The sequence below is a fragment of the Tachysurus fulvidraco genome, chromosome 12 (assembly GCF_022655615.1).
Source record: "Tachysurus fulvidraco isolate hzauxx_2018 chromosome 12, HZAU_PFXX_2.0, whole genome shotgun sequence".
NCBI classification, from domain to species: Eukaryota; Metazoa; Chordata; class Actinopteri; order Siluriformes; family Bagridae; genus Tachysurus; species Tachysurus fulvidraco.
The window spans coordinates 24,959,475-24,982,014 of record NC_062529.1 but is presented as its reverse complement, the minus strand read 5'-3'; the positions used below and the strand labels follow the sequence as shown (position 1 = coordinate 24,982,014).

Genomic DNA, 22,540 nt, shown 5'->3' with positions numbered 1-22,540 from the left:
ATTTCTTTTTAAAGAATCGAATCAGTAAATATGATTCACAATGTATTTTTCTATTTGTTACACGCTCCGCCCCTCGATATTAACCAGTGCATTATAGTGAATGCTAATAAAAATGATTTGTATTTATCATGTAGTCTATTAAATTACAATTAAAGTTAAGAATTAAAGAAAAAAAAAGGTGTTTAAACACAACCTGTCTAATATAAAACCAAGGCTGATAGAGGAGCACATACAGTATCTCCTGCATGTATCTCCTGCTTCTTATATACCTAAAGTGAGAGATGCAGCTTTAGTCTTTCGGAAGGTCACGAGTTCGAATCCCATGTCCATCAAGCTGCCACTGCTCAGTTGTGTAAAATGAGATAAAAAAATATATGTTGCTAAATGCTGTAAATGTAACCAGAATCACTTCCTATCAGAGAGGATTTCAATAACATTTTTTGGTGTCTTTCAGATGCAAACGTGTCTACACGTATATAAATATGGATTAGGATACGGATTCATTAATACGGATTAAACAGAATGTTGATGGAAAACACCAGCTGGTCTACACCCTAAATGAAAAAAAAATACTTTAATACTTTTGTTGTTGTTGTTTGGATATGAAACTAAAATGTAGTACGAGATGTGACTCAGATCGTGTACTGACAAGAGTCTGATCTGTCTGGTTTTATGATCAGGAGACTTGATCAAGCACACTTTCAGTTTCTGCTTTTGTGGGTCGGAGCTTCACACACAAGAGGAAGGAAGTGAAAAGTTTCATAAGCCGTTTTTTTTTTAACCAAACTGAAGTTTTACCAACAGGGCTGCTGACGATGTGTTTACTTGTTTAGTAATAATAATAATAATAATAATAATAATAATAATAATAATAATAATAATAATAATAATAATAATAATAATAATAATAAAATCTCGAACAGAAATAAATAAAAAACAGTAGTAAAAATGAAATATTAATTTACACAAATGAACAATAAGTAAGTAATAAACAAGTTATAACAGTGAAATAAAGAAAAAAGATAAAGATATTTTTCTAATATAAAATATATTAGTGTATATAAGAATGTATATAAATTTAAGGTATAAAAATAGAGTAAAATTTAAACAACTAAAATAATGTAAAATTAACGAAGTAAATGAAAAAGTGAAATAATTTATGATTTAATTCAATTTAATTACATTTTATTTGAATAGCACTTTTAACCATGGTTATAAATGCTTACAGTGTAGCTTTAAAAATATGAAAAATCTAAAATTCAGGATATGAATTTAAATTTGGCAATTTATGTAATAAGAATGACAATATTAGAAAGAAAACAAAAAAACATAAACCCCAAAGGTTTAGTGACAGATGTATCATGATGAATGTTGGTACTTGCATAAAAACATGATTTGGAGATGTATAAGACACACACACACACACACACACACACACACACACACACACACACACACACACACACACACACACACACATATATATATATATATATATATATATATATATATATATATATATATATATTTCCTGCTGCTGCATTTTGCATGAGGTGGAATTAGTTTGTTGTGGTAGCAGGAAGTCCTGTGTGTGATGTGTTACTGTGGTCAAGATGAGAAAGGAAGAAGAAGAAGAAGAAGAAGATGATGATGATGATGATGATGATGATGATGATAACTGACCTAAATTTTTACCTTTGCATCAATTATATTGAAAACACACACACACACACACACACACACACACACACACACACACACACACACACACACACACACACACACACACACAAAACATGTGATATATATAGGTTATTTAGTAAAATAATCTCATACAAAGACATACAATTAATCAAATCCACCGGCAAAGTAACATACAGATATAAAAGATAGAACTAAAATGATTAATGAATTTATTAAGTTTACATCATGTATATATGGATGTGAGACTCAGCAGGACTTATGCTTATTCCTCATCACGTATGAGTTCAAGAATCTGCTGTGGAATTCCCCTTGACAATCCATTCTCAATAATACGAAAAGCACTTTTACTGTTCAGATGTATGTTATCAGAATCCTTCCAGAGATCAAAAGCAATAGAGGTCAGTGATAGGATCAGATTCAGGAGTGCGTCTTTCTTTTCATTTGAGAGAGTCTTGAAAGTTTCAGATAGATGCTTAAGATCTAGATTCACAAAAAACAGAGTTGCACCTCCCACAGCCGCACCTGATAAATTCAAGTTATAGAGAAAGAAGTAGGTTTTTACATAAAGTCAAACAATTTAATGCAAGAAATCATACATCCTGTGTTATATTTATGAGTGTAATACTAAATACTAAACCTGTCACTAATCCACGAGTGCCACCAAACAATTGTACACCAGCAGCCACGAGACCAATTCCTGCCCCCAATGCCATTTTCTGCACTACTGCCGTTGTCATGTCTATAAAACACAAAAGCATAACTTAAACAAATAAAAACTTGAAAGTCAGTTTATTTTCACCTCGTACCGTTAGAGGCATTAGGTAATAAGCTTCATAAAAGAAAAAAGATTCCTAAAGTTGTTGTGCTTTTACTCTCCAAGCCTTTCGGCTCTTCTTATGCACATGTGCTGGAATTATCACTTTCCTGCAAGTAAAATAATTTATTTCTTATGTGATTCAAGCCTCTTAATTCTTTAGTTTTCTTTTATATCTTATATCTCTTATGTCTGCTCTCCATCCTGGACAACACCCTTCACCCTGTGCACAGTATATTCACCAGACAGAGGAGTGTGTTCAGTGACAGACTGCTGTCTCTGTCAGGTTCCACTACAACACTGAGGAACGCTTTTGTCCCCCTGGACATTAGACTGTACAACATCTCTCAGGTATCGCAGAGTGGAAACATACAAACTGAGGAGTGACTCAGTAATCTTATTTCTCTGTATGTTATTACTGGATCACTAGCATACTGCCCATGTGTGCCAAAAAAACTTGGCTCAAACCAGGGCACATTATCCTATACTACACCTATAGCTCATACATTTTATTTATATATGTTCAAACATCAGAACCTGCTTTCTTAACAGAACTGCCCTGTTGTTTCAAGAACCATTAAATAAGCTCAATTTTATAGCTCATGCTTAAGCTAAAAGTAGCTGCCTTTATATAAAAGGATTCCATTATATGTATATTATATAAAAGTGCACACAAAAGCATAGATCTTCAGTTCAAGTCAAGAATATTCATCAGTTTGGTAAATTTTCTTAAAATATACCAATATAAGATTATATTATTTTCAGTTCTTTTACTATTTCTTACAGTCTTCAGGGGTGAAACGTACATCAAGCTATCTCTAGTAGGCTGGAATTTATTTGATCATGTACAGGAAATTATTTAAGACAAAACTCTACATAAATTATACAATAGCAACAGTAACATGCTTTATTATTAGTGTAAAATTAGTCAATTATTTTAAAAACAGAAATCACTCTACGTACCTTAAATGTCCTCCAGTGACAGGTCAATCTGACTAAAACATCTGATACTGAACTAGATTTCCATATTAGACTTTCTGTCCTCAAACTTATCTTTAGCTAGAATCAGCACACACAAATGAAATGAACAACATGACAAGAATACCTCTGTTTGTCTCCATGTTTTAAGCTTCAAATACACTGGAAATGAAAGTACTGGGTGGACACCTAGATACAAAAGGACACAATTAACACAATGACACAAATCACTTTTAGATATTCTTTGGCAACTGCACATAAATTATATTTTTATTTACATTAAAGAACAGAATGAATGAGTTATTAAGAGTTCATGTGTTAGGAGATTTCTTTTCAGAGAAGGATTTAAATACAGTAGATCCAAATTAGAAACCTACAGTAGAAGTGTTAATCATCCACAAAGCACCAGAGGAGAGTGTACAGTAGATGAGGACCGGTTACTTTTAAAGCACCAGCAAATAATATCTAAAATTTATAATTATCATCAAACTCTAGATTTAAGTCACATGTTGAACTCTGGTGTAATTTATGACTTTATAACTATATCTGCATTTCTTAAGGTTAAAATCAACATCTGTTGCTAAAGCAGTTTTTGGGGATTTAACTCGATACGATAGATTCTGGATATTTCTTCACACTGACGACCCTCGCCTGACTGCGTGACACCATTTGTTTATGGTCTCACCTATGACCTCGTCTACCACACAGATATCCCTTGATTTGGCCTGGATATACTTTTGATCTGTTTTTTTTAGGTAAACGTACTGAATCCAGACACGTCGTAATGAACTCGTCAAATCATCAGTAAATGTCTTAACCACCACGTATGATTTTGCTGATTTCTTTTTTTATCAATAGATTAAGCAGACTATTAGACCTTTCTCCTGTTTAAACACTCCGTTGTTCTCAATAAACCTTAAAGAGTACTGTCTGGTCTTTTGCCACCTTCTTCCCTGATATAAGCTCAGAGGTAGAGGAAGCAGCGTGACTCTAATGCAAAGCATTTAGATACTTTACATGTTTAATAGCCAGATGTTGTCTGTTACTCCTTTGAATCAGTGGCTTTAAAACCCCATTTTATTATTAAAAATGTAAAGACTAAAATACTAAATTAGAGGAAACTGTATTAAATGTACCGGTAGACCTGGTACGATCTACATCGTTTACCTCCTGAATTTATCTTATTGTGTTTGGATTGGGTTTGAGGTTTTATTAGGAATAGTAGCACAATGTAGCGCAATGCTAATTATTAGATTTCTTTTCCTTCTTTCTATGTTAATTATCAGATTTGTTCATTTATCTGATGTTAGAAGAAGTAAAGAAGATAAAAGAGGATTATTTTTAAAAAGTATAAGTAAATAAAGTAATTGTTTTGGTCTTACAATACTTCAAACTGTAGATTAAATAATTTAACATAATTTGTTTAGAACATGGATGTATTGTGCTTATTAAAGCCCACAATGGATGTAGTAATGTTACATCACTTTTTTAACCCTTGTATGGTGTTTGTATTTTTGTTACTCAGCCAGTGTTTGTGGGTCTGTTGGACCTGCTGCATTTTTAGGTTTTTAATTCAACACAATCCAAATTTTTATGTTAAAATACTCTACAGATGTTTATTTCATCCCAATTACAAGCAATATAAACCGCATATATGGTTAATATTTGCCCTTTACCTTTATTACATCACATTTTTAATTAAAGTGCTACTTGTTTTTTGTTGTTTTTTAATAAAATGTAATATCAATATTTAATAATGTAAATCAAATTTAATCAAGTTATGAGTGGGAAAAAATCAACTAATTTACAAGGAAGCAAAGTTTTTCAAAACTATTGATATTTATGAATCTGAGTCCCACAGACCCGAACAACATACAAGGGTTAAATGACCATTAAAAGTGAATATACAGGACTCACTAAACTGTCTCTTGTGTTGTAGTTCCAAATTTTGACCAGCAGATGGAAGTACATGAATTAGGAAATACATAAATCCACTTACTGAACAAGAAATAGGGTTCATACTTAGAAAAGATTGAAGTATGATTGTCTAAATCTTAATAACTCCTTATTTAAAGGACTTATCCTCCTAATCTCTTTAATTTACACAGTTTGCAGGCTCTCCTGAGCTTTGTGGAGTTTCCCACAGGTTCTCCAGTTTCCTCCTGCACACATTATAGATTATTTGCTGTCTCTAAATTGTCCATAATATTTGTAGCTTATAGACGTAAAACAATGCTGGAACAGAAACATAGGAACAAAGCAGAGCCAGAATATAAAGTAGGTCTCCAACTAAAAAACATTCATTCATTCATTTTCTACCACTTATCCGAATCTACTGTATCCTTTGTTTCTCTGGAGAATCTTAGACATTATTCATTCATTCATTCATTCATTCATTCACTACCACTTATCCAAACTTCTCGGGTCACGGGGAGCCTGTGCCTATCTCAGGCGTCATCGGGAATCAAGGCAGGATACACCCTGGACGGAGTGCCAACCCATCGCAGGGCACACACACTTTCATTCACTCACACACTCACACACACTACGGACAATTTTCCAGAGATGCCAATCAACCTAGCATGCATGTCTTTGGACCGGGGGAGGAAACCGGAGTACCCGGAGGAAACCCCCGAGGCACAGGGAGAACATGCAAACTCCACACACACAAGGCGGAGGTGGGAATCGAACCCCCAACCCTGAGGTGTGAGGCGAACGTGCTAACCACTAACCCCTTATTCTAATATTGTTTGATTATTTGAAGGAAATTTTATTTGTAATTTTCTTTTATTTTACTTTACATATATCACACACATTTATCTGTATTACATTGCTTTAAATAAAAACAAGGCCTCCCATTGTGAGGACCATGAAAAGACAAGAAGGTCTAAGTCTGACTCCTTCATTTAAAGATTCAAACAATAGATTAGGTAGAAGAACTTGTAGAGGATCCTTTGTTAGAAGACTGAGGGACTTAGAAGGACACCTGCGTTCAAGGTAAGACCATCTCTGATAGTTGATCTTGTGTTTTAAAAACTAACCCGTGCAAACTAGAACACATTTCTTAGTGGGATTGTGGAAGGGTTGCCTACGCAATCCAAAAACAAGTTTCACTAAGGGACACATATGTCAGTATAAATTACATCAAGTTATCTAATCACGTGGCAGCAGAACAATACATACAATCAGGGGATTTTCACACACAGCTGTCTATAGAGTTTACACAAATAACACAAATTGGATTGCAGGTTATTTCATGGATATTGGAGTTTCCTATAGGTTTTATATCCACACTCAGTAGAACAGAAAAGTCAAATAAATATCAAGCATGTAGAAGCAGTACCAAGTAAAAATCCAGAAAGTTTTTTTGTGTCAGGATTATGGACTTGTTTGGTCACTAGACTTAGACTTTAATTAATCAGTTGTCATTATTCTCACCTGTGCACGGTTTCCTGTAATGAAGTAGCTTTGTTTCCCCAATTTCTTTGTTCAGTGTTTGATGTTTTGCCCCCAGCTTCTCTTGTTGCCCCTGTAAACACCACGACCCTTCTAAATTTCTGCCATAATTCTTTCATGTTATGTTCCTGGTATCAATTTGTTTGATCTTCTTGCTTTCTTTAATCTTTGCCTGTTTTTTTTAAGCCATTTTTCTTTTTTGGTTGACATTTTTATGGACTCTGGACTTGAGTCTGGACTAGCTTGTGTTCTTTTGCATTTAATTAATTTAAATTCTTAATCCTTAATTTAATTTTTGACACATTTTCTCTGATCTACAGTTTTGGCTTTACTTCAGCTTGTTTTCTTCTGAATTCAGTTCACAGTTTTGTTATCCTGACATACTGTATGTGTGGCATACCTGCTATCGCTCCAACTTTTGCCAAATGCCATTCCTAAGCCACCAGAGACCAATCTGACACTTACATCTGTCATCACACTCTTTTGTTACATGCAATTTTTTATGTTATAATAAATAAATAATAAATAAATTTGTAAATAAATTAAAATACATTAATAATAATAATGAAAGAAAATTCAATATTGTTTACAAACATAAGCACTTAAACAAAACCTACTTAAATAAATAAGCTACTTTACTCATCATATTTTAAATAATAATCACACCAGCAGGTAATTCATGTTTTTGTGAATATAATAATCAGTATTTGTCAGGACCCTGGCAAAGGTGGCTTGGAACAGACCCGTACGCAGGATAGCTTCAAATGAAAGGAGTTTAATACATTAGGAAGACAAACATAAACCACAACACACAGGGAACTAACAATATTATCAATGAAGCTGCGCTGCCTAATGCAACGCGGCTCACATATATAGTGACACGGACAATCACACACAACGGGAAACAGGTGTGATGAACGGGGAGGAGCAGACGTGGACAGGGCAATCACGTGACACAAACAAACAACAAACGCACATGGCACCAAGTCTGCACTGATCCCTAACGGATCCGCGCTCATCCCTAACAGAACCCCCCCCTTAAGGCGCGGCTCCCGAAGTGCCATACCCCGGCAAGGTCCGGGGTGGGGGGGGGGCGCGGTCCATGGCGAATGGCAGGTGAGGGAAGCAAGGACAATGGCGAGGCTAGTGGGGAGAGCAAGGACCACGGCGAGGTAGGCGAAGGGAGCAGAGGCACTCGGCGAGGAAGGTGGGGGGAGCAGAGGCACACGGCGGCGCAGCCGGAAAGGGCTGAGCGACGTCCACAGCCGAGCTAAGGGGCCGAGGCAACGTCCGCATCCGAACTGAAGGCCGAGCGAAGGAAAGAGGTGGGAGGGCGGGAAGGCGCCCCCGCCTCGGGCCTGCAGCACCCCCCGCGGAAGTGGTGAAGCGACGTCCTCCTCGGAACGGAACCGGAAGTGGACGGGCGTCTTTCACCGGCGAGATGCGGGGCAATGCCACAGGGCACCTCAAAAAAAAAGGAACCCCAATAACATGGTGACACCCTCCACGAAAGTGGTGAAGCGACGTCCTCCTCGGAACGGAACCGGAAGTGGATGGGCGTCCTTCACCGGCGAGATGCGGAGCGATGTCACCAGAAGGACTGGCGGAACAGTCCAGGGGGAAAAGAAAAAAAAGCCGGTCCGAGCTGGAAGCTATCCTGCTGGGTCTGCATGGTCGAGGCGGCTTCATTCTGTTAGGACACTGGCAGAGGTGGCTTGGAACAGACCCATACGCAGGATAGTTTCAAATGAAAGGGGTTTAATACATTAGGAAGACAAACATAAACCACAACACATGGGGAACTAAATATACTAACACATGGGGAACTAACTATATATTGACATGGACAATCACACACAACGGGAAACAGGTGTGATGACCGGGGAGGAGCAGACGTGGATGGGGCAATCACGTGATGCAAACAAACAACAAACGCACATGGCACCAAGTCTGCGCTGATCCCTAACGGATCCGCGCTCATCCCTAACAGTATTATAGTATCATTTTATATGCAGAATTATTTCTATATAAGAAATTTATAAATAATGTATCTATGTAGAATTAATATTCAGTAAAGCTTTTCAAGAACCTGTAAATAATAATAATAATAATAATAATAATGATAATAATAATAATAATAATTTCTTCTGAGTGTCATAAAACAGTGTCCTTACCTTGCAAAAGCGATGTCTTAGTGTATGTGAGAAATAAAGAAAGTAAAACCTCCCCTTTATTATACTAAGTTTAAGCTCTACTCTCTTAAAATCTCCAATGACAACACGATATTTTAATCCTAGCCAATCAAATGAAGTCGTAGGACAGAGTCCAAGGCCTAATTGGTTTCTGTTTTCAGAAATGGTTTCTGTTTTCAGAAATGGTTTCTGTTTTCAGAAATGACGTTTAACTACATTAGATTTTGATTAAAATTTATTCAGTGATGTTTTCCAGCATGACGTGTCTGTTACACAAGAGATAAGACACCCTTTGAGTTCAACACCCACATTAACTAATGTAGATTTAATGCCAATAATATGGACACAGTTCTCACTGCCCTCATACAGAGGTAGTAACACAGATCTACTGAAGTCCTACATCCATGGCTTATGTCAAAATCTACTAACATTTTACTGCTTAGGTTCAGATTTGGAAAACGTTTCTTCCCACATCACACCTCTTCAAGTGTTACTGTACTTTTGACCATATGGTGTATCTTGGAAGAATAAACCTGGTATCTTTTTAATTTATAATTTACGTTTTTCAGAGAAAGTAAAATATATTTAGATATTTTTATGCTGTGTTATTCTGCATTCATATCCTTAATGAACCATAATGAACTTCACTATAAAATGAAAACTTGATCAGTGAGGCAGTAAAGTTCAAAATAATATCGGGAATGTAATAACAAAACCAGTTACTAAACAACTCTGCTTGTAATAAATCATGGTATAACTGTATTAATGAGCAACATGTGCAACAGGTCATTGTCCTAATTTGTCTCCTGACTCTTAATGATTGAGATTGGGACTGTAAATTTTCCTAATGGGAAACATTTGGAATGAAACATTAAGAAAAGTCAGAAAGATGGAAAGAAGAGGTAATAGAATATTTTATGGTATATATTAGGAACAACATAATTTGATATTTTTCTAAATCTGTCATTTGTTACTGTACTATTTTATCAGCATGTTTTGACAGATGTATTCAGATAAAGAAAGACACCATTTTTATTAAAATATTTACTTAGGAACTTCACAACTCTGTACAAATGTATGACAGCTACAGTAATAAATCCTGTAGGGTTTTATAAGTAAAGTCTATCTGTTTTTTTTTTTGCAACCAGTTTATATAATAAATTTATAATTTATGTGTGATAATAAAATGTGGTATTCTTTTTCATCATCATAATTATTCATAATGTAAAAAAAAATAATCATATCTTATTTATCTCATTTGTTTATTTAAAAATGTTTTTTTTTATTATAATTATTTGGTACAGCAAGTATGCTATAAACACAGTAGTAATATACAGCATGTTGTGGTTTTAGAAATCCATGTTATTTATTTATTAAATTTCTTACTTACATTTAAAGGTCTCTTCTTTCATGCAAACGAAGAAGGTTTCATACACTGAAGCTGCTTCTGTGCTGTAGTGTGTTTATGCTCAACCCTCAATTACACAGCTTTATATGTTGGCATATGGAAAAATGACAAACAAAACTGAAAGTGAAATAAAGTTACCCACCTGGTGTGTTACCAAAAATAATAATTAGTCATAACATGGCATTTTGTTTTGGTTTCATGCATTTGTGATTAAGTTTCTGTTTACAGGACAGATTCTATTTACAGAAAGGTTTTTAATTACAAAAACCAAACAGCTTGTAAACCATTTGATATATATCAATGCAATTAATATTGAAAATTACCCCTACTGGACATTTACATTTTAACACAGAATCTACTCAGGTGGCAAAAATATATGATTATTGAATGTGCAATGAAATTATTCAGATTTATGCAACCATTGTGACTCTCGGATATAGTTTCTATTATGGTTGCTATGTATGAATGACAACAACAGTTCTTTGAGAAAGACTAAACAATACAGACCATTAGTCTGTCATAAAGGTCACGGAACATTCATTTCTCTTAATCTCATTAATAATGAAGAAAACCTTTTTGTCTACACAGTCATGACAAACAGATCTGTCACATTACAGAAAAAAGCATGTATGTTACTGTAGATCAACATGGTAATGTGAACATAAACAGAGTTAGAGATTTAACCATTGATTAACCAGTGATTCTTATAATTTAATTTACAATAGAGTCAGTATGATATATTAGAATAGATTTGGAACATAATAATGTATAATTAAATATCAATAAATTTCACATTGTTCCCAGGCAAATGGACAAATAGACAATTTTGACAGTAAGGGTGTGGTTTAACATCAGCTAAGGATGGAGAGGAGAACCGGGAGGGAACATTTAGACTCTGTGGTACTCAGGAGATCAGAAGTCCTTGAACCTCACACCAATACAACATTTAACTGACTGTATATTACAATCACACCCCCAGTGTCACCCATATGAGGATGGGGTCCCCCTTGAGTCCGGTTCCTCTCAAGGTTTCTTCCTTTACCAATTTAAGGGAGTTTTTCCTTGCCACTGCTGCCTGAGTCACCTCAGAGTTGCTCATAGGGGAATAAATACATACACACTGTGAACTATATACATCTAATAATAATCTAGAATTTTTATTCTGTTAATTCTTATTTCTTTTATTATTCGTTAATTCCTTTATCATTAATTATGTTTACCTTCTGCTCTGTGTTTATGTTCTGTAAAGCTGCTTTGAGACAATGTCTATTGTAAAAAGCGCTATACAAATAAACTTGAATTGAAATAAACTTGAATTGAACATGATGATTACTGGCAATTTACTTATTTGTGTCTTTTGGTGTGTTCACTATGTGCCATAATGTAATTTCTGGTTGCAATATAATGGTGGGGGTGCACGGTGGCTTAGTGGTTAGCACGTTAGCCTCACACCTCCAGGGTTGGGGGTTCGATTCCCACCTCCGCCTTGTGTGTGTGGAGTTTGCATGTTCTCCCCGTGCCTCGGGGGTTTCCTCCGGGTACTCCGGTTTCCTCCCCTGGTCCAAAGACATGCATAGTAGGTTGATTGACCCAAGAAGTTCAGATAAGCAGTAGAAAATGAATGAATGAATGAACGAACGAATGAATGAACGAATGAATGAATGAATAAATGAATATAATGGTTTTAATTGAGTTTAGTATAACTTTTTGGTACACAACAAAAGCATGTCATAGATGAAACCCTGAATCATGGTCAAAGCCTCTCATATAATGCAAGTTTAATGCGCCCTCTTTTAGGGCTGGATTCCGTATTGGACTGTTTCTAGAAGTTTTTAAGAAAAGCAACTGCACACACAGATAATAAAAAATCTGAAAATAGTCTAAAGAATTGTTTAGAAGGTGAGTTTAGATAGATGTGCTCAGTGAGCATCGTTAAGGAGGTGCGCTCAGGAAGCATCATTAAGGAGGTGTGCTCAGGGAGGTGGGCCTCAGGGAGCATCGTTAAGGAGGTGGTCTTAGGGAGCATCATGAGGTGCGTTTAGAGAGGTGGGCTCAGAAAGCATCGTTAAGAGGTGGGCTCAGGGAGCATCGTTAAGGAGGTGCACTCAGGGAGCATCGTCAAGGAGGTGGGTTCAGGGACCACCGTCAGGGAAGTGGGCTCAGGAGGCATCGTTCTCTTTGGTCTATTCAAGAGTTCCTGTATGGGAGACAAAAAAACATGCATTAGTTTTCCCGCCAAATGACCCCTCACCTCCCTGGAAGCACTTCACGCCATGCAACACTTGCTCTCTCTCATCTGATTGGCTGATGCTGTTTTGGCGATATTTTTTACAAATATTTTATTATATATTTTCATGTGACAACAATGAAATAATGACACTGTGCTACAATGTAAAGTATTGAATGTTCATCTTGTATAACAGTGTAAATTTGCTGTCGTCTACTCAACACACAGCTCAACAGAACTAAACACACAGCTATTAATATCATAAATGCATATTTAAGTTTAGAATTGATTACAAACTGCTGCTACTTACGTACAAGGCTCTTAATGGTTTAGCTCCCATGTATCTAACTAGCCTTCTAACACATTACAATCCTTCACGCTCTCTGAGATCACAAAACTTATGACTTCTGCTAGTTCCCAGAATATCTAAGTCTACTAAAGGTGGTAGAGCATTTTCTTATTTAGCTCCCAAACTGTGGAATTGTCTTCCTGTTAGTGTTCGGGGCTCAGACACACTTTCCCAGTTTAAATGTAGATTAAAAACTCATCTCTTTAGTCAGGTGTACACATAATACATCCCATAATACTGTGCACTATTATATCAGAATTGCAAATGTTATGAACAGCAGATATGTTAATCCCTCTCCACTGCTTCTCTCTTCTACCCATCCCGAGGCATCCAGAAATTATACCAGCCCTGATTGTCTTCCGTGCGATGAAGATTTTGGACCACCGAGATGAGGCCGACCCTGCGAACCCTGAGGCATCCAGAGATCTACCAGCTACAGTTAGACTCTGCTTTACTAAAAAGATGTAAACTCCATGTGATCTTTTGCATCTATACAACATTTGTTAGGCTGTATATTTATAATCACACCCTAAAGTGTCACCCATATGAGGATGGGTTCCCCTTGAGTCTGGTTCCTCTCAAGGTTTCTTCCTTACCATCAAAGGGAGTTTTTCCTTGCCACTGCTGTCTGAGTCACCTCAGACTTGCTAATATTAATCTTGAATTTTGTATTCAATGAATCTTTATATTATTCTTATAATAACCCTTTGTTCTATGTTTATGTTCTGTAAAGTTGCTTTGAGACAATGTCAATTGTAAAAAGCGCTATACAAATAAACTTGAATTGAATTGAATTGAATATTTAATGAACCCCGTTTTAAAGGACAGATAGGATTCATTTGCAAATAAACTTCATTATAAAATGAAAACTAAGCTGATCAGTGATTCAGTAAAGTTCAAAATAATATCAGGCATGTAATAACCAAACCAGTTACTAAACAACTCTGCTTGTAATAAACTCATGGTATAACTGTATTAATGAGCAACATGTGCAACAGGTCATTGTCCTAATTTGTCTCCTGACTCTTAACGATTGAGATTGGGACTGTAAATTTTCCTACTGGGAAACATTTGGAATGGAACATTAAGCAAAGTCAGAAAGATGGAAACAAAAGGAAATAATATATTTTATGGAATATATTAGGAACAACATAATTTGATATCAAATCTGTCATTTGTTACTGTACTATTTTACCAGCATGTTTTGACAGATGCATTCAGATAAAGATAGACGCCATTTTTATTAAAATAGTTACTTAGGAACTTCACAGCTTTGTACAAATGAATGACAGCTACAGTAATAAATCCTGTAGGGTTTTATAAGTAAAGTCTATCTTTTTTTTTTTGCAACCAGTTTTATAATTTATGTGCGATGTGTTAATAAAATGTGGTTTTCTTCTTCATTGCCATTACCATAATTATCCATAATGTAAATAAAGTATATAATCATATTTTATTAAACTTTTTTAAATTTAAAAATGTATTTATTTGGCTTTATCATTCAACAGAGACAGCCCTTTTGGATGTCTCTGAGAAAACTACATGCTAATGCCAATCAGCCAAGCTGTCATCTGTCCTCATCCTGCTCGACCTTTCAGCAGGGTTTGATACGGTCAACCACAAGACTCTCTTGTCTACCCTCAGGGATCTTGGAATTTGCGGATCACCATGGGAATAGTTTGCTTCCTACCTGGAGGGTCGCTCATATCAGGTAACATGGAGGGGAGTAACATGCTCCATGCAGATTCTCCACTGGAGTCCCACAAGGCTCAGTACAGGGCTCCTCTTGTTTTCTCCCAGCATACTCACTCTCATGGTAAAGTTATTTCATCACACAGGTTCTCTTACCACTGCTATGCTGATGATACACAACATACAGGTGTATCTTCTCTTTCCCACCCTTAGATACCACAACTTTTCTACGGATCTCAGCATGCCTGGCAAACATCTCATTGTGGATGACAGTTTATCAGGAGCTCAATCCTAGCAGGTGATTCATCCCCAGGTCATGACCTTACAATCCGCATCTGCTCTTCCCTTCAGTCACAGCAAACCACCTTGGGGTAACTGTGGACACGCAACTGTCCTTTTCATCACATGTTGTTAATGTGACTCACTCATGTCGGTTTCTTCTCTACAACATCAGAAGGATTCAGTAATTTTTCCCCACACAGGCTGCTCAGGTACTTGTTCAGTCTCTTGTTATGTCAACACTGGACTACTGCAGCTCTCTCTGTCAGGTCTACATAGGAACACAATTCATCCTCTGTAAATGATCCATGATGCAGCTGTGCGACTTGTCTTCAACCTGCCTAAGTTCTCCACACCACCACACTGCTGTGTTCCTCCACTGGCTTCTGGTAGCCGCACGCATCAGTGATGCCAGAAATCGTCCAGCTCCCTCTAACCTCAAAGCCCTCATCACTCCTCACACTGCACCTTGTACCCTCAGATCTACCAGCACTGCTTGACTGATCCCACAGGTTAAGAGGTAAGTATACAATAAGACTCTGTTCTGTTCTGGCACCGAGGTGGTGGAATGAACTTCCCCTAGGTGTCCGAACAGCTGAGTCACTAATGAACATGAATGAAATAAACATGAAGTCTTTGAGGACATGTTATAGCAAAGGTTTTAATATGCTAAATGTGCTGATTTATAGGTAAACTGTGCTCTTGGGTGACTTTCATGTTTTGTTTTTCTTTGTAAAAAAAAAAAAACATCTTCTTGATTCATTATATAAAGCCAGGCATTCAAACATGGCAGCAGTCCAGTAGCCACTTTCCATATTTTTCTTTTCTAGCTCAGAGTAAAAGGCAGATTGGGAGTGTTGTGAAAAATCTTAGTAGAAATAATTAAAGTATTATTCCTTACAATACTATAACCAAAGTAAAGTATTAGGCCTTGCAAAATATTACAATTGGTGTCATAAGACATATGTAGGCGATGTTGTAGGCCAAAGATGTTTATTGTAATCATAAGCATAGTAAAAGTAACCAGATTCGGTGCTGTCAGGCCTCGTCAGTCTGAGCTCTCTGATCAACAATGTGTGAGGAAGTGAAAATCAAAATACAAAGCAACATTATAACAGCAAGGGCTTAGCAAAAACAGTAATACAACATAACTGATATAATGAAGAACTTTTATCATAGCAAGAAATGAAATGAGGAAAAAATTCTGTAAAAAAGGATTAATCCTCCACTGTGACCAGGAAGTAAGGCTCTTTTTGAGCACATTTGTAATAACAAATGTAAAATTGTTATGTAGAATGGAGAAGACCTTGGTTCCCAGACCTTAGCTCATAAATTGTTATATAGAATGGAGAAGACCATGGTTCTCAGACCTTAGCTCATAGCGATAACTTGTTATGTAGGATGAAAAAGACATTGGTTGACAGACCTAGGTCCTGAGAACTAAGGGGAGGAAAATCCATAAATGGGCATATGGGAAAAAGGTGAAGGGAAATAAGGGGAAATTAGGTCAGTGTGTTTAGAAAACATAGGAGGTGATGCCGGTAAATAAGGTGATATGGCACCGTGGGACTCTAACCATAGAGGAGGCGCCTAGGAGTGCCAGGGTATATATTGAGGAGATTTTCTGAGGGCCTGTGCGCGTGTCCGTGTGTCAAATTCTTCTGGCCAGATGAAGGAGGCAGCCCCGCACGCGCGTGTGTGTGCGCATGTGTGTGTGTGTGGGGGGGAGTGTTTTTTACTTTTGCAAGAACGTTGCGAGAGTTTTTGCATGACATGCTCTTTTTGGGGGTTTTCAACTTGGCAATTTCTCTTAAAAGATTGTTGGCTGATTGACCACAATAAAGAAGTTTGCTCATTCTCATCCAGGTATGAGGAGTTTTCTCAGTGTTTTTTGTAGTAATTATAGAGTTATCAGTTAAGTCTAACTAAAACAGTCTTTAGTAACCAAAACGTCTAAGAGAGGAGGACACCCTGCGATGTGTCGACTTGGAGACGGGCTCTGAGTTACGACATATTTAATGGCACCCCAGAGACACACACACGGCGAAAGAGAGAGAGAGTGAGAGACAGAGTGAGGGGGGTGTGTGTGTGTGTGTGTGAAAGAAAAAAATCTCATGAGTGAATTCTGTTGTATACATTTTGTTACTTATTTATATTTTTGGTGTTAAGGATAAAAATTCCTGTGCCGGTGTGAGTGCTATATAACTCACAGCAGAACTGACAGAACTGGCAGGTGGAGAAAATTCCTGTGGCGTACCGCCGGTGTGGAGAAAACGTGTTGGCCCTAGATACCGCTGCCCGGCGAGGCAGGTTTGCTTGGTAAGGCTGGGGAGCTCCTGGTAGTGCACGGTAAAGTGCATGGTATACGTTGAAGTTATACGGTAATGGTGTACGGTTGAATACATGTATTCATAGGTATTCATATACGTACACGTCAATCATGAGTATACGCCGATAAGTACACTTCATGAGTATACAGCAATGAGTACACATTGATAAGTGTACGCCAATGAGTATACAATAAGTTTACGGCCATAAGTATACGGAGATACGTATACGGTGTGTAATGTGTATGAATTGTTTATGTGCACATGTGTATTTGTGTATTGTCAAACTGAATGACGATTCAGTTTGATGTGTGATAAAGTACAAGCAATTGTGAAGTGTTTTATGGCACTTATAAAATAAGTGAGAGAACTCACTTGGGGAAAAAAGGGGGGGGGGTAAGTAACATAACACACAACAAGCAGAACATCTATTTATAACAGAGGACTGTATGAAACACAGAGTGGTACACTGAGTGAAAATAAGAAGGAAAAGTAGTGGAGGGAAGATATAGTTTCTAAATACACGGTTTTGTTTTATATTGTTTGAAAGCTTAGACTGTCAGGATTTTATTAAGCCCACACACACAAAAGCTGGATGTACAGCAGTAGCAAATATAATCAAGTTGCTAGTTTAGTTTGTTTACTTACTTTTAAACTTTTCCCTCGCTTCCCTGGGGTAATATTACGGTAATATTACCAAAACCCAATATTTTTTCATAAATCCCCAAGGGTCCAAGAAATATCTAAGCCTTTTAATCCAAATTGCTTTGCTCGCCTCACAATAGTTATTTTTCTGATCGAAGACTGTAAACAGGAGTTCACTCCCATCCATTTTTTTTCCGGCTCTCACTTCCCAGTTGACGAACTACACGTCGGTGTCATATTTGTAGTCCAGGCTTCACTTGAGCTAATATGTGCCCCTAGAGCAGAGATAGACAGCTTAGAAGCCAATATCCGGAACACCCTCCGTTTGTTTGGCAGTTGGGCCAGCCAGTAGTAAGTAGTGAGACCCTGATATCTCGTTAGCCAATAAGGAGACGATTCCAAAGAGGAGCGATAAAGGCCATCTGGCAGGGCTGCCAGCTAGAGCACTGTGAAAACAGTTATGACTGTTATGACTCAATTCCCAAGCTGTATCGGGCAATCCTAGAACACACCACAAACACACACACACACACAGAATAGCTTTCCTGTGTTCTTTGGGAGCAGATACTAATGCCTAGTGAAAAAAAACATTCATATAAAATCCATTCTTGGGCCTTTTTGACTTCATAAAAAATTGTTTTCTTGTTGGGGAAAGTTAAGACGTGTCTTTTTTAGCCCCTATGTTTTCCGTAGTGTTAAACCAGGTGTAGTGTTTTGCTTCAGTAAAATTCCACTTGGGTGGGTGCCAGTTGGGTGCCAGTAAAGCCTAAAATCACCCTGACACTTGTATCTGAAACTAGAGATTGTTTTTTTCCAATGAGATTGTTTTGTTCCCTGAGTGTCAAAGTTTTTGGGAGCTGAAAATTTGGAGCATTATCTAACTGGGTAGAGTCGTTAGATGAGGATGATGAACCAGTTGGGAGAATTTATCAGTGACAATTTAACAACAATTTAATTTTTACTGGATTAATTATCTAATTGATTTAACTGGTAATTTATTTGATTGATTAGTGAGTTAATTAATGGAATGGTTCAATATTTGGTTGAGTATGTAATTAGTTGTATGTGCAGTTGATTGATTTTATTCAATTTTAATTTAATTATAATTTTAATTAAAGTTGTACTTATTGGACTTATACTCTGATCCTAATATCTGCCTTGTCTTTCTTGAGAACCATACTAGAAGGAATCCTGCACAACCACGTTTACCAGAAAAAGAATAAACATTCAACTAAAATAGTCACAGAACCATGTGACAGTGCCACAAGGGCAAGACAGGGGTGCATGATGGACAGAGGGAAGAACTTAATTACTCCAGCTGCAATTATAATAATAAAGCACAAGAATGCTGAAAAATTAATAAAAAGTACATGGCAAGAACGGACAAAAGGAGAGTTGCAGTGGCCTGAAGGAGGGATGTTTGATGAGTTAAAATGTAGGAAGATGAAAGTAAGAATAAAATGCTGGGGAGAAGTAAAAAGAGAAAGCATGAGAAATTTTTCTAATTTTTTACATTTTAGTAAGTTTTTTAGGAAAATGTTGTAATAATACAACGTTGGGCTCTGCTAGGAGCAGAATTTCTGTATTTGTACTCACTTTGTCTGATCAGATATACAGAGCATTTAGGCATTCATTTGCAGGGTTGATTGCTTACTGTGCATAATCATATGATGTATGAATGGGCATTTATTGATATGGGTATTGAGAGGAAAAAAATTTAGGAGAGCTTTTGTTTCTGTCACTTTTTGTGTGGTTAAAAGTCTGTGATTGGGTGCAGTGATAGGCCCTAAGACAATTATTTTCTACTGAAAAGCACAGGCAAACATTGCACTTGCTACACAGTGTGTTTGTGTATCCACTATTGCAGCAAACTGGAAGAATAGACTAACTGAAAGAGAGACCTACATATTATCCAGCATATCCATTTGCACCTGTCCCTGAACAATGCAACAGGCATCACCCCAAAAATCTCCTACTTGGGCAACACTCATAAAGAATCTCAGGATCGTTTAGTTAAATAACAAACAAAAACTACAAAGATACAGGGAGTTTCAGATACTGCTCTATATGATGGAGTTTCAAGTAGCACATAAAATGTATTTTTGTGTAATTATGGTCTAATTGAAAATAAGTATAAATTTAAAGGAAAAGCACATTTAGAAATGAATTACAATGAATCATCTTACAGTTTAAATTTCGATTTGTGATGATGTAAGAAGTGCAGTGTCTTTATGTAAGGCATAAGGTGCACAGACTATTTTGACTATCACTTTGGCCCAAAGTTGTAGAATTACAGCATGGACATAACAAGCTCTAGTTTTCCAAAATAACTAAATATGTATGTGTTCTAGACATTGTAATGAACACAGAAAATTTTTTGAGGAATTTTATTCGGATCTTGACAAAGCCAGTCATGGAAGAAAAAAAAAATGTTTAGGTAGGGTGAGTTCATGGCCAGGTGACTGGACAAATAAACAAGGTGGTGTTGTAATTCTGCAACAGTGGGCTTTACAGGGTTAAAGGGGTTAAGGGGAGAACAGAGTAGAGAACAGGAGTAAGAGAAGGCTACAGCCCCACCATCAGGTGAATGTGAGGAGCAGCTCCAACCCCCATCTTCTAACAAACATTACAGATCCGAGTACAACGGGATCCATCAATACAGTTGGGAGAAGGAAGCGAAAGCACGTGAAGTAGAACTGGAGATCACAAGCGTGCAAGTGAAAAGGTTAATACGACAGTTATCACCCGGAGAAAAAGACATGAAGAGAAGACACGAGGAGTCCAGCTCCCCTCTCCCAGATGACCAAGATAGAAAGTCAAAGGGAGGCAGGCACACTACGTGCCTTGGACATTCATGGACATAACTGGATTGATGCAAAGGTGGATTACCAGATTTGAAGAACAAACAACCGGACAACACTTGGCCATACTTGATCTGAAGGCAATCCTATGCCAGACCGTAGGAAAAGCCAAAGTGCTGGAAATACTCAATAATGCTGGGTTGGAAAGAATGGCTGACGATCCAAGGGGAGACGGAATAGCCTTCGGCCCATACAGGAATACCCTATGGAATGTGCTAAGGGATATGTGCCCAACTAAAAGCTGACCCAGGAAAGCTGGAAAAGATAAAACTGAACGAGGAAGAAGGAATTGCTCAATTCAAACTGAAACTTCAGGAGTCCTGGAGAGAGGAGATGGGAGCAGCATGGGATGAGACACCCGCAAGTGAGACACTGTTTAAACTCATGTTAAAAAGGGCACTCCCTGAGGAAGTCCAAGACCAACTGGAGACAGTGGTGGGTCTAAACACCATGCCATAGGACACCTTCGAAGCAAATGTAATGCACCATACAGAGTTACACAGAAAGAGGAAGAGGGAGGCAAAGAAGGCAGCAGAAGATTTAGTAGTGCAATTGCACAAGGCGCAGCTGTGAGAACTAGCAAGAAATAAACAAGAAAGCCAAGAAAAGAAGAAGAAGGAAGATAAAGAGTATGCCTCAAAACAGGTGGCAGTCATGGTGGCTCCAACCGCTGCTGAGGCTGTGCCACGTCAAAATGGAGGAATACCACAAGTGATGATGACACAGACACAGCCACTGCCTACAACTATGATGCAATACCCAATGCAATACCCAACGAGTTATCCCATGAATCCTCAGTATGCACTTCAACAACGCGGATGGGGATCACCCAGAGGTCGAGGAAGAGGAGGACAAGGAGGACAACCTCCACAAAGACCTGCCTGGAGAACAGTAGGACAAGGGAGAAGAACCTGCTGGAATTGCAATCACCCGAGACAAGACTGTCCCTACCTACAGTATGGAGCACTAGGAGGGGTCATGGGAAGCCAAGGAAGACAACAGGTGCCTGCACAGATGCCTGCTCCAATGCTTCAACAAGGAGCAGGGCAGTCAGGAATGCAGCATGCACTCGCAGCAACACCACAAGGAGCTGGAAATTGGGCAGGCCAATGGATGGGCCCAGGATTTCAAGGACAAGCCCCAGCACCACCTGGAGGGGGCCCATTGGGCCCAGCTCCAGGAGGAATGTGAAGAAGCCCAGAGAAGCCAGAGGGGGAGCTGGTGCAGTGTACCACCTCATTGCACCCTGCACAAGAACCAACAATTATGGTGGGAATTGGAAATGAAGTACAGGCCCCATTCCTGATTGACACAGGAGCAACATTTACAAGCATTGGAAAAGAAGGCACAAAGCTTCCCCTCACACGTAGAGCAATAATAACAGTGGGCTTCTCAGGAAAAACTCAGACTCTACGATTTACTGAGCCACAATGGATTACTATAGAAGGAATAGTAGTGCAAGCACCTCTACTTTATTCCCCAGACACTCCAGCTAATCTTCTTGGGAGAGATGTGCTCTGCAAACTAGGAGCCAAAATACACTGTGGGCCAACAGGAGTGTGGATAACACACCCAGAAATGTTAGCTCAACAATACCTAGTAGTAAGC

At 37.8% G+C, this 22,540-nt stretch overlaps 2 long non-coding RNA genes across 2 annotated transcripts; both read right to left on the bottom strand.

Moving 5' to 3' along the window:
• Window positions 1-2,143: 2,143 nt before the first annotated feature.
• On the bottom strand, window positions 2,144-11,560 carry LOC113641460. The gene is made up of 4 exons (XR_003440316.2): window positions 10,535-11,560; window positions 3,624-3,685; window positions 2,342-2,443; window positions 2,144-2,226 (listed from the first exon to the last, which is right to left on the bottom strand). It is a non-coding gene; the product is annotated as an uncharacterized LOC113641460 (long non-coding RNA).
• A 650-nt stretch (window positions 11,561-12,210) lies between these two features.
• Window positions 12,211-18,584, bottom strand: LOC125145964. Its single transcript, XR_007144454.1, has 2 exons — window positions 18,075-18,584; window positions 12,211-12,749 (listed from the first exon to the last, which is right to left on the bottom strand). It is a non-coding gene; the product is annotated as an uncharacterized LOC125145964 (long non-coding RNA).
• Between the last annotated feature and the right edge of the window lie 3,956 nt (window positions 18,585-22,540).